This window comes from Eubalaena glacialis, chromosome 6 (assembly GCF_028564815.1).
Source record: "Eubalaena glacialis isolate mEubGla1 chromosome 6, mEubGla1.1.hap2.+ XY, whole genome shotgun sequence".
Lineage (NCBI taxonomy): Eukaryota > Metazoa > Chordata > Mammalia > Artiodactyla > Balaenidae > Eubalaena > Eubalaena glacialis.
This window is the reverse complement of record NC_083721.1, coordinates 67669428-67682112: the sequence shown is the minus strand read 5'-3', so window position 1 is coordinate 67682112 and position 12685 is coordinate 67669428. Positions and strand designations below refer to the sequence as shown.

The window sequence follows — 12685 nt, the reverse complement described above, 5'->3', positions numbered from 1 at the left end:
TCCTCGCCTTCCCCACCCCCCTTCCCCACCCCCCCTTCCCCTACCACCCTGCAAGTCTATCGCTTGTTGCTCCTTCGTAGCAGCCTTATCTCTACTGACATACAGAGCTTATTATGTGAAGTTGAGCTGGCAGAGACTGAAAATGGGATTGACTGCGGAATTCTGATTCAGTGTGGGTTGATCTCTGTGACTTGAGACAAGTCACTTAACTTCTCGGAGTTTCCTCTTCCTTATCCTGGAGATAATGACCCCTATTCTATCCACGTAGCAAAACTGTTGTGAGGATTAAAATAAATAATTAATAGATGCCAACATACTTTGCAAAGCACAATTTCTCTTCCAAGAAAAAGAAAATTAGCTTTTCTGTGTGTTACCATATTAGATCCATACAACATAAGCAGAAGAGTATTTTTCATTGGCATGAAATAATGTTTAATAGGAGAATGATGTTAGAAGTGTTCCCTGCCTGACTATAGGTCAGAAAAAAATGGTATTGAATAAACTTCGCAAAGAAACAATATCTTAGTTAAAATACTAAAACCTCTTATGTAAAAATCCCTAGGACTCTTCAGGTGCTAAGAATAAAAAACATCCTTAGAGATACAAAAATAAGCATAAGGGCATTGTGTCTTGCTGCGAAAGATGATTTGGGGAAACAAGGAGGGTAACCTAAAAGGAAACGTTCTCCACCCATACTGTCCTTCTCCTTTCCCCAGTATCACCACAGAAAAAGGGCAACTTCAAATTGTATGGCAGGGTCTTTGGGTACCAGTCAGATACTCCTTAGGGGAAAACATGTAAACAGTAGTTCCATAACTCAGGCAGGGAATGCTGGATCAGCTTGGGTGAAGCGTCTGAGGACATGTAGGTACCTTGGGAAATGGTTACTAGGCAGAGAAGGGACCTAGAAAGTGTTGGCCCTTGAAGTGATGAGGAGCAGCACTGCTGGCAAATTTACTCAACATTTTAATACTGTTTTAAAATATTTATTAAGCACTCGCCGCATGAAGCACACTGCACACTAGCCAGTCTTAGTCAATCTTCTAGGCTCATTGGGGGAAACACAGAAGAAATGAAGGACAAGATGTTTGTCTCTGAGAAGCTGACAATCAGGCAGTACAGAAAGAACAGACAGAATATGATAATATTTGCAAAGCAGTTTAATGATCAAATGAGTATAGAGCAAAGTGAGTTCAGGACAATGCAGGCTGAGGGAATGTAGAAAAAAGAAACTTGAGACAAATCACTCACACTCCATTTTAAAGGAGCAAGGGGAAAAAAGTTCTGTTTTTTTCTGAGGTTTAAACATATTAAGAAAATAAAATGAAAAGCAGGAGCGGGTTGAAAATTCTAAAGACTACATTGATAGTTTCAAAAACCTTTTGTTAACAGATTAGACACTGATCTAGGAAGAAGGGCATGTTAAAAAAAAAAGAAAAGAAAAAAGAAAGGAGTACATTGAGTACAAGCCACTGACAAAGTTAAAAAAAAAAAAGACTTTTTAAGGTTAAGAGAGGGAGAGAGAGAGACAGAGAGAAGAAACTTCATTTCGTTTTGGATGAGTTTAGGGGATTATCTCCACATTTGCTTTTATTTTTTAATGAAGTCATTTATTTATTTATTTATTTGTTTTTGGCTGTGTTGAGTCTTCGTTGCTGTACACACAGGTTTTTGTCTGGTTTTGCGGCGAGCGGGGGCTACTCTTTGTTGCGGTGCGTGGGCTTCTCATTGTGGTGGCTTCTCGTTGCAGAGCATGGGCTCAAGGCGTGCGGGTTTCAGTAGTTGTGGCACGTGGCCTCAGTAGTTGTGGCTCGCGGGCTCTAGAGCGCAGGCTCAGTAGTTGTGGCTCGCGGGCTTAGTTGCTCTGCGGCATGTGGGATCTTCCCTGACCAGGGCTCGAACCCGTGTCCCCTACGTTGGCAGGCGGATTCTTAACCACTGCACCACCAGGGAAGTCCCTCCACATTTGCTTAATTATCATACGGATCCCTTCAGATAACTGTTAAAAATATGAAGTCCTAGGTTTTGTTCTGCTCTTGTAGATTCAGAATTGGTCTTCAGGGGAACCCAGGAGTCTGTATTTTTTACAATTTCTTGAAGGGATTCTTACAATAGTGCATGTTTGGGGAACATAGAGATGAATATAAGAGGTCTTCCTTTTCCCAGAAAAGGCCATCTTAGAGTGAATCTATTTAAGATGGAGACCTAGATTCTATAGTGAAAGAAAAAGACTTGATTGGGACTTTAGCTTGAAACAATGCAACCAATAAATTATGAAAATGAATTTATCTTGTATTTAATACATTTTAGGTCACAATTACAACTGTGTGCTAATTCTGATAAATCAGGTGTTAATTTGTGGGGACATTATTTTTATGTAGCTCATTATGCTTCACTGCATTTGATTTTTTGCAGCAGGGTCATATTTGCAAAAGTGCTGGAGGGCTTTGTCCAGTTTTCCCAAGGCTCTCTTAATCCTTTGAAACCAGATTATTTCCTTTTGAAGCACTGATGTTATCATCATTCTTATTCATTTTTCTCTTTTTCATTTGCTACCTGGTCCAGCTGTAAGATCCCCCTGTATTAGTAACTTTGCATGTGGATCTAGCACTTCACCAACATCACTTACATCAATTTCATGAAATTCCACATCTTTTGCAAGATTTGCAATAGATTTATATTGCATTCGAGAACTGGATATTTCCAAATGGATGACCAAGACTTCGATGGGGTGAATGTAGGCACTAGGGTTAGCAGATGGAATAATTTCAGTGAGCAGCAGTTTCACAGGTGGTCATATCATCAATGTATATTTCATGTTTTGAAGATTTTTACTTCTCTAAGAAATCTCCTAATAGAATTTATCAGAATTTATTGGATTACAGGGACTAAATACATGTATCTGTACTTGGTCGGAAGAGGGGGGATGAAGTGGTGAAGTGTAGAAGGAGAGAAGTGCATATATGCAGGGGTGGTTAAGCTATATAAATGGGGTAGGGTTTCAGGGAACAGAAGATGGACAGGTGAATACAGAAACTGTAAGAAGCAGATAAGTTCCAGCTTCCAACAATATGAAGAACATTCCTTCTCTTAATTGAGTAGGATCATATGTATATTTGAGAATAAACTCTTCACTTTGGGTTGAAAATAAACCCAGTGCCCAGAGATTTAATTAATCAGTTAATAGCAGCAGTTGACATTTAGTGAGTATTCTCTATTATATTATTTTTTAAAATCTTGTCCTAACATTGAATGTTAGCAAAGGATATACTCTCAAGCTAATGAAAGGTCCCCTCTTTACAGGAGCCCTCTCCACTACCCTGGTAAGGACCCTAAAAATGTGTTCACATGGTCATTCTGTTTTTGTAAAATTAGTAAAGGTAAGTATTTGAATCACAGTTGCCTAAGACTGCTGTGTCTCTCCTCTCTGACTTCCCCCTTCTATCACATTTTTCTCCTGTTGGGTGGTATTGCGGTGGCCTTAGATATTTGGGGGATCTTACCAACATAAGTTGGGGTTTAGTAAGATATATTTATTTGATTCACATCTATGCCAGGTGGAGTTAAGTTATTGCTAGCCATCCAGGTACAGGATGGCTTCCAGGGATACTGCCATCACCTAGTGTGCCATGAAGGTTCAGGATCAGAGTTTGTATTGTGATATAAACTTGTCCTGTGAAGCCTGGCCCTGGAAATAATGAGGGTAGAGGAAGAGAACAAGGTTTGAAATAAACAGAACTAGAAGCTAATTTGTAGAATGTTCTTCTGGTCATCATTGAATCTTTTTTTCTCAAAGATTTTTTCTCCCCTCCTTCTCCCCCAAATTATATAAACTTCAAATCCCATCAAACCTGGATCTTCCTGTTTGTCAGTCTTGTTAAGGCTGCAAGGAAGAGACTCAGAGTGCTTTGTGAATTAATTTAATTGCAAGGAGATCCAGGAACATGGGGGTAGCAAGGAAAGTCATCTCTTGTTTCGCATAGCCACCCTGGGAACTTGTCTTCCCAAATTGAAACGAACAGCAGTTGCAAGGGAGAATAAGAAAAATACTCCAGAGTTTTCAGAGTCTCACCTAAGCTCACGTATCCCACTTTCCCTTTGTTTATCACGTAGTGTTAACTCTTCCTTTAAAAAAGGATATTATTGAGTCAGTTTGACACTATTCAATATAGATTGCCCCAAAGCACTACATGGGAGGTTGGCTTTCATTGTATCCAACTCATCTGTGGCTCTTTGACTTGGGCACTGTCCAAATTAGTCATGAATAAGATTACACAACTGTTTTTCTGTATCCCTAACAGATACACCTAGGTCAAAGAAGCTTATCATATTTGGAAAAGACTCACATAGAACTACTATCTTCAGAAGCAGATTGTATCCAGAAGACACTTTGAGACTACACAACCTCTTACAAACATACATCACTTTCTACTTGTTTCTACCATAGCGTTTTAATAAGTCTTGATATTTCTTGGGGCAAATCTCTCCGTTTTATTATAGTTCACAATTGTCTTAGCAACTTTTTTTTCCTTTTCTCTTTCAGAAGAATTTTAGTATTAAGCTATCAAGTTCCATGAAAAAAAATAATCCATTGGGATTTTTATTGGAATTGCACTAAAGTTATAGCTTGACCTGAGAACAAACATCCTTATAATATTGTATCTTCCCATTCATTAGTTAGGTCTTTTATTTCCTTCGATCATGTTTTGTAACTTTCTCTATAAAGAATTCTGGCCTCTTCTTTTAGATTAATTCCTGCTACATTATAGATTTCATTGCTATTGTTAATTGTTTATTTTTCCTATTATATTTTCTAAATGGTTATTGCTGGTATATGGTAATATTATTGATGTTGGTATGCTGATCTTGGACCCAGTACCCTTATTGAACTTTTTACCAGTCCTATTAGCTTTTCTATATATTCTTTTCAGTTGTTCTGTGTAGTCAGTCATATCTTGTGAAAATAGCAGTCCTGCCTTTTCTGTTCCAAGTTTTATACTTCTTTTTTTCTCTCTTATTGCATTAGCTAGGACCTCCAGGACAATACAATAGTAAAAGTAGTGAATCTCCTATCTTGTTCCCAGCTCTAATAGGAAATCTTCTGTTAGTTCACCATTAAATATGTTTGCTGTGGGGTTGGTAGAAGCGCTCTATCAGGTTAATAAAATTCCCTTTTATTTCTTGCCAAAAGTTTTTAAAATAATGAATGATTGTTTAATTGATCAAATGCTATTTCCACATTTCTTGATCTATATGTTTTTTCTCTGTTAATTTGTTAAAAAAGACAGAGAATCTTGGTAGGTTTTTCTGATGTGGTGTCATTTTGCATTCTGGAAGTAACTCTACTTCATGGTCATGTGTTTTTCAATATATTGATGAATTAAATTTATGAGCATTTTTTATAGAATTTTACCATTTGTGTTCACAAATGAATTGGCTCTTCTTATTTCGTTCTTATGTACTTTTGGTAATATATTTAAATGAAATGAGTTGGATAGATTTCCTTCTTTTTTTTTCTTTTAACTCTCCAAAACGGTTTGTACAAGACAGGAACGATAATTCTTGAAAGCTTAGTAAATTATCTAATAAAACTGTTTGAGTCTTCTATATTTTTTCAAGAGAGACTTTTGGCTATCAATTCAGTTTCTGTAATGATTGTTGGTTTGTTCAGGTTTTCTTCTGGAATCATTTATTGTAATTTACATTTTCTCAAATATCTTTCTTTAAACTTATTGCCATAGAGTTTCTCATCTTATGATCTTTTCAGTCTCCATTGTCTTTTATAATTATGATCCTCTTTTTGCTTCTATTACTGTTTATTTATTGCTCCTTGTTTTTCTTCCTCAGTACTGCTAGAGTTCTGTCTACCTTGTCTTTTCAAGAACCTATTTTTAATTTTTATTTTAATTAATTAATTTATTTATTTATGGCTGTGTTGGGTCTTCATTTATGTGTGAGGGCCTTCTCCAGTTGCGGCAAGTAGGGGCCACTCTTCATCGCGGTGCGTGGGCCCCTCACTATCGTGGCCTCTGTTGCTGCGGAGCACAGGCTCCAGACGCGCAGGCCCAGCAACTGTGGCCCACGGGCCCAGTCGCTCCGCGGCATGTGGGATCCTCCCAGACCAGGACCCGAACCCGCGTCCCCTGCACTGGCAGGCAGACTCTCAACCACTGCGCCACCAGGGAAGCCCTATTTTTAATTTTTAAAATTATCTCTAATCAGTAATTTTTCCTCTTATACTTTTTTCTTCTATTTTTCTGGAGAGTACTCCAATGTTCTTCTTCCAGCTTCTTAAGCAGAATGCTTATCTCATTTATTTTTGTTTATATGTGTTTTATAATTTTTATGCATGTAATTCTGTACATTTTCATTTTAGCTACATCTCCACAAGTTTTTATTAGTATTTTCATTGTCATGTAGCTCTGAGTATTTCATAATTTCCATTATGTTTTTTTCCTCAACCCATTAGTTATTTAGAAATGCAAAAGATGTTTTGTTTTGTCTATCTTTTTAATGTTAATTTCTAGTTTAACAGCATTATTGTCAGAGAACTTTGTATAATATTAGCCCTTTGGGAATTCATATGTGATGAGTTTTTTGTTCAGTTTGTTTTCTTTTTAACACACCATTTTTTTTGAAATGTAACCTACATATAGAAAAATGCATTAATCGTACATATGCTGTTCAATGAGTTATTACAAAGTGAACACACCCTTGTAATCACACAGTCATTTTTTTAAGTGATTTTTAAAAATTTATTTATTTTTTATTTATTTATTTTTTATTTATTTATTTTTGGCTGGGTTGAGTCTTCATTGCTGCGCACGGGCTTTCTCTAGTTGCGGCGAGCGGGGGCTACTCTTTGAAGCGGTGCGCGGGCTTCTCATTGCAGTGGCGTCTCTCGTTGCAGAGCACGGGCTCTAGGCCTGCGGGCTTCAGTAGTTGTGGCTCGCGGGCTCTAGAGCACAGGCTCAGTAGTTGTGGCGCACAGGCTTAGTTGTTCCGCGGCATGTGGGATCTTCCCGGACTAGGGATCAAATCTGTGTCCCCTGCATTGGCAGGCGGATTCCTAACCACTGCGCCACCAGGGAAGTCCCACACGTAGTCATTTTTTAATTGAAGTATAGTTGCTGTACAATATTATATAAGCTACAGGTGTACAGTATAGTGATTCACAATTTTTAAAGGTTATATTCCATTTATTTTAAAGGTTATATTCCATTTATAAAGGTTATTATAAAATATTGGCTATATTCCCTGTGTATACATAGTCATTTTTTTTTTTTTTTTAGTAAATTTATTTATTTATTTATATTTATTTTTGGCTGTGTTGGGTCTTCGTTTCTGTGCGAGGGCTTTCTCTAGTTGCGACGAGCGGGGGCCACTCTTCATCGCGGTGCGCGGGCCTCTCACTGTCGCGGCCTCTCCTGTTGCTGAGCACAGGCTCCAGACGCGCAGGCTCAGTAGTTGTGGCTCACGGGCTCAGTTGCTCCGCGGCATGTGGGATCTTCCCAGACCAGGGCTCGAACCCGTGTCTCCTGCATTGGCAGGCAGATTCTCAACCACTGTGCCACCAGGGAAGCCCCATAGTCATTTTTATAATAGTTCCATGTGAGCTTTAAAAGAATGTATATTCTGTATTCATTGAGTGCAAGGTTAGATCAAGCTTGTTAATTGTGTGCTTTGGATCTCTCATATCTTTATTCATCTTTGTCTACTTGATCTATTTCTAACATAGAGTTGTGTTATAATCTTCCAATGCCATTGTGGTTTGTTCATTTCTCCTTGAGCGAAATTAGAATACACATGGTGAATTGAAGGTGATATGAAAACATTTTAATGTGCATGCATCTGTGAATTGTTTTTACCATAAAGACAAAGCAGTTCATACATAATGGTTCGCTCACTCCATCCACTTATTGTGCTGTATACAAACCAACCAGGAAAAAAGAAAGATTTCTGCTTAAAATATACAGTACACTTAGAAACACATCTGTCACGTAGACCTAAACAAAAGCTTATGAATATTACATTTTGCATTCTTCTTTTTCAGAGACAGTCTTTCCATCTTAGTCATATATCTGTTCTTACTACTAAAGTCACTTACATAAGGACGTATTTGTACTTGAAAGGAACAATAAGTTTCCTACAAAGTGTAAGGTGACATTTTCTTGCAAGTTGTCAATTTAACATAAAAGAGGGTTAATACTCTTAGCTGAGGCTATGTCATGCTTTCTTCTTGGGATAAAGTTCTGCCCTACCGTCATCTTTTGCTTGGGAAAAGCAATAGCCTCCTAGTTGGTTTTCTTATATATGTGCACACTTGCCACACTTCCATTTTTTTTTCCCACACAGCAGCCAGAGTGACCTTTTAAAATATCTGTTATCCTATCTCTCCTAATTAAAGTCTTGCATAACTTCAAGATCCAGTGAGGTCTGCTCCCTACCTCTTCAGCTACACTTGGCTCCATGCTCCCCCATCACTGTCTGCGCTCCAGCCACACTGGCCTCTCTTCAGTTCTTTCCTTCCACAGGGCCTTTGCACCTACTTTTCACTTTGCCTTAAACATTATACTCTACACTCCTATTCATCCTTCAGAACTCACTCAATTCTATATTCCCGTAACTAACCAACAAGGTCAAATTCTCCTATGAGCTTTCATAGCACTATAGACCTCTCCTTTACAGCACTAACTCCAATCCTAACTTTACATTTTGTATTATTTAGTTAATCCCTGTCTCTCCTCACCCCCCACATTAGAATGTAGGCTCTTTGAAGACCAGGACTACATCAGGCTTGGCTCAGCCTCCATCCTAACACTAGCACAGTGCCTGGCACATCATAGCAGTGATGAATGAATAAATGACCAGTTGTCTATCTTCACTTCAAAGAGAATTTATTAACCAAACATGCCTACACCCTTCTTGCTGCCTCTGCTTTCATCCCATCCTCACTTCTACGCCATACTCCATACTCACCACCTCTCCCCCTTGTGCCCCCAACCCCAAATTAAAAATTCAAGTAAAAAACCATTGTCCAGTAATGTAGACTTTTACTGAAGATTTTGTGTAGTTACAGAGGAGGGGGGTACATCACAAAGCAAAATGCCCTAACAATGCCCTTTTAACATCTCTGCTTTTCCCCCTAGTTCTTATTTCTACAACAGCTTGGAGGTGTCTCATCCCTCTTCTTTTGCCCTCTGCCAAGTCTGCTCTGGGAGCCCCTCTAGCCAAGCTACCTCATCCTCTACCTGCCTCTGAGTCTATGCTCAGCAAAACAAAGCACAGCCATAGACTGAGCTACAACTCCTAGGGGCCTTGGTTTATAGGGCCTCTTGCATTTTTAAAAAATTTGGAACAGAAAACGTTGCCCCTTTTTTCACTTTTTCCTTTGCTTGATGATATTATTCCCTCCATCAATGCCACTCTATGCCCTCCCTGCTGTCTGTGGCCGACTGAAATATTATATCCATCAAAGTCCACTTCAAATGTCCAATTTTCTGGAAACCTTTCCATAAAACATCCAAGCAGAGGTGATTTTTCTCTTCCTTAAGTAAGTTTACTACTTCTTTTATTCTACTTGTTATTACAGGCAATGTTATGGTTGTTTTTCTCTCCCTCTCCTTTAAGAGCAAGTTAGGTTTCCTGTTCTACACATCTCCTGAAGAGCCTGGCTCAGAACCCTGTGCACAGCCCGGCTCTAGTCCTGATTAGATTATAATGAAATTGTTCATGTATCTTTTCTTAGGCTTTAGTAAAAGCCTCTTCAAGAAAGCGACTCAATTTCATGTTTCCAAATGACAGCCAATGTTTCAATTTTGGAGGCAGCTAGCAGAAACTACTCCCGCCCGCCACCCCCCCCCCCCCCCCCGCCCCGCTGTGAAAGAGCTCTGTAGATATTGTGGGTGGGTGCAGTACAGCTTTGGTTTAATAGTCTTGGAGAGAAGTTCTCTCTCCAGCTAGAAGATATAGTTCACATTTTTGCCCGGGTAGACTCTAGCTTTCTAAAATGCAGCATCAGTCTGGCCCTTGAAAGACTGTCAGGGCCCCTGAAACATAGTCTAACTCTTATGACTTCTTAAAAATGCCAGCGAGATGGCTAACGAAAAATGTTGGCGTACAAATTTAAGCTCCTGAGGTCTAGAGAGAGACCTATTGCTAGCACTCTATTCTGTTACCATTAGTGTGATCTTCAGGTGAACAGATCTTCTCAATGTTTCATAGTCACCTTGATCAAGCAAAATGGATGGAGGCCCAGTGATGAGGTTACTTCACTTGTATATGGCTGAGGGCAGCTAAGATATAACTTACCATCACTTGCTCAAATTTCCTGCCAAATTATATTTATGTTCTCAACACGAAACTAAATATCTTTAGCTTCTTTTATTCCTATTAGCATCTTCATTACCCTGGATTAAACATGGATAAAAAGTAAAATGAAGTTCTTTGGTTTATTTTTTAACATTTTTTCCATTCCAAATACATTTCATTGTAGGAAAATTTTAAGATAGAATGAAAAATGAAAATATTTTTAAGAATCCATCTTTCTACAACCTCAGGACAATCACAAGATTTTTTGTCAATTTTTCCAAACTTTGTTCCATGTAGAGGATGTTTTTAAAACATTGTAATCATGCTATAGATATACTGTATGCTGCTTTTTCACTTAAGATTTTATGTAAGCATTTTTCTTTAGTCTTTATTATGGATAATAATATCCATATTATTATCCATAATATTATGGATGCATAAAATTCCAACAAGAGGAAATAATTATAATTTACTTATCTCCTGTATTTCAACTTAAAGTTGGTTTAAAACAAAAAAGGAAGTATAAATAAGTACTTAAATATTCTAAACATTTTACATTTATTCATGGAGTTATTTGCTTTTTTTTTCGAATTTTGTTTTACTTATTTTTTTAAACAGCAGATTCTTATTAGTCATCAATTTAATACACATCAGTGTATACATGTCAATCCCAATCTCCCAATTCAGCACACCACCACCCCCACCCCCCCGCCGCTTTCCCCCTTGGTGTCCATACGTTTGTTCTCTACATCTGTGTCTCAATTTCTGCCCTGCAAACCGGTTCACCTGTACTATTTTTCTAGGTTCCACATATATGCGTTAATATACGATATTTGTTTTTCTCTTTCTGACTTACTTCACTCTGTATGACAGTCTCTAGATCCATCCACGTCTCAACAAATGACCCGATTTCGTTCCTTTTTATGGCTGAGTAATATTCCATTGTATATATGTACCACATCTTCTTTATCCATTCTTCTGTCGATGGGCATTTAGGTTGCTTCCATGACCTGGCTATTGTAAACAGTGCTGCAATGAACATTGGGGTGCATGTGTCTTTTTGAATTATGGTTTTCTCTGGGTATATGCACAGTAGTGGGATTGCTGGGTCATATGGTAATTCTATTTTTAGTTCTTTAAGGACCCTCCATACTGTTCTCCATAGTGGCTGTATCAATTTACATTCCCACCAACAATGCAAGAGGGTTCCCTTTTCTCCACACCCTCTCCAGCATTTGTTGTTTGTAGATTTTCTGATGATGTCCATTCTAACTGGTGTGAGGTGATACCTCATTGTAGCTTTGATTTGCATTTCTCTAATAATTAGTGCTGTTGAGCAGCTTTTCATGTGCGTCTTGGCCATCTGTATGTCTTCTTTGGAGAAATGTCTGTTTAGGTCTTCTGCCCATTTTTGGATTGGGTTGTTTGTTTTTTTAATATTGAGCTGCAAGAGCTGTTTATATATTTTGGAGATTAATCCTTTGTCTGTTGATTCATTTGCAAATATTTTCTCCCATTCTGAGGGTTGTCTTTTTGTCTTGTTTATGGTTTCCTTTGCTGTGCAAAAGCTTTGAAGTTTCATTAGGTCCCATTTGTTTATTTTTGTTTTATTTCCATTACTCTAGGAGGTGGATCTAAAAAGATCTTGCTGTGATTAATGTCAAAGAGTGTTCTTCCTATGTTTTCCTCTAAGAGTTTTATAGTGTCTAGTCTTACATTTAGGTCTCTAATCCATTTTGAGTTTATTTTTGTGTATGCTGTTAGGGAGTGTTCTAATTTCATTCTTTTACATGTAGCTGTCCAGTTTTCCCAGCACCACTTATTAAAGAGGCTGTCTTTTCTCCACTGTATATTCTTGCCTCCTTTGTCATAGATTAGTTGACCATAGGTGCGTGGGTTTATCTCTGGGCTTTCTATCTTGTTCCATTGATCTATGTTTCTGTTTTTGTGCCAGTACCATATTGTCTTTATTACTGTAGCTTTGTAATATAGTCTGAAGTCAGGGAATCGGATTCCTCCAGTTCCATTTTTTTCCCTCAAGACTGCTTTGGCTATTGGGGTCTTTTGCATCTCCAAACAAATTTTAAGATTTTTCTGGTCTAGTTCCGTAAAAAATGCTATTGGTAATTTGATAGGGATTGCATTGAATCTGTAGATTGCTTTGGGTAGTACAGTCATTTTCACAATGTTGATTCTTCCAATCCAAGAGCATGGTATATCTCTCCATCTGTTGGTATCATCTTTAATTTCTTTCATCAGTATCTTATAGTTTTCTGCATACAGGTCTTCTGTCTCTCTAGGTAGGTTTATTCCTAGGTATTTTATTCTTTTTGCTGCAGTGGTAAATGGGAGTGTTTCCTTAATTTCTCTTTCA

The 12685-nt window shown here is 38.1% G+C and overlaps 1 long non-coding RNA gene across 1 annotated transcript in view; it reads left to right on the top strand.

Moving 5' to 3' along the window:
- The window catches only part of LOC133093355 (uncharacterized), a 41063-nt gene that overhangs the window by 96 nt on the left and 28282 nt on the right, over positions 1–12685 (top strand). The gene's annotated exons all lie outside the window — the stretch shown is intronic.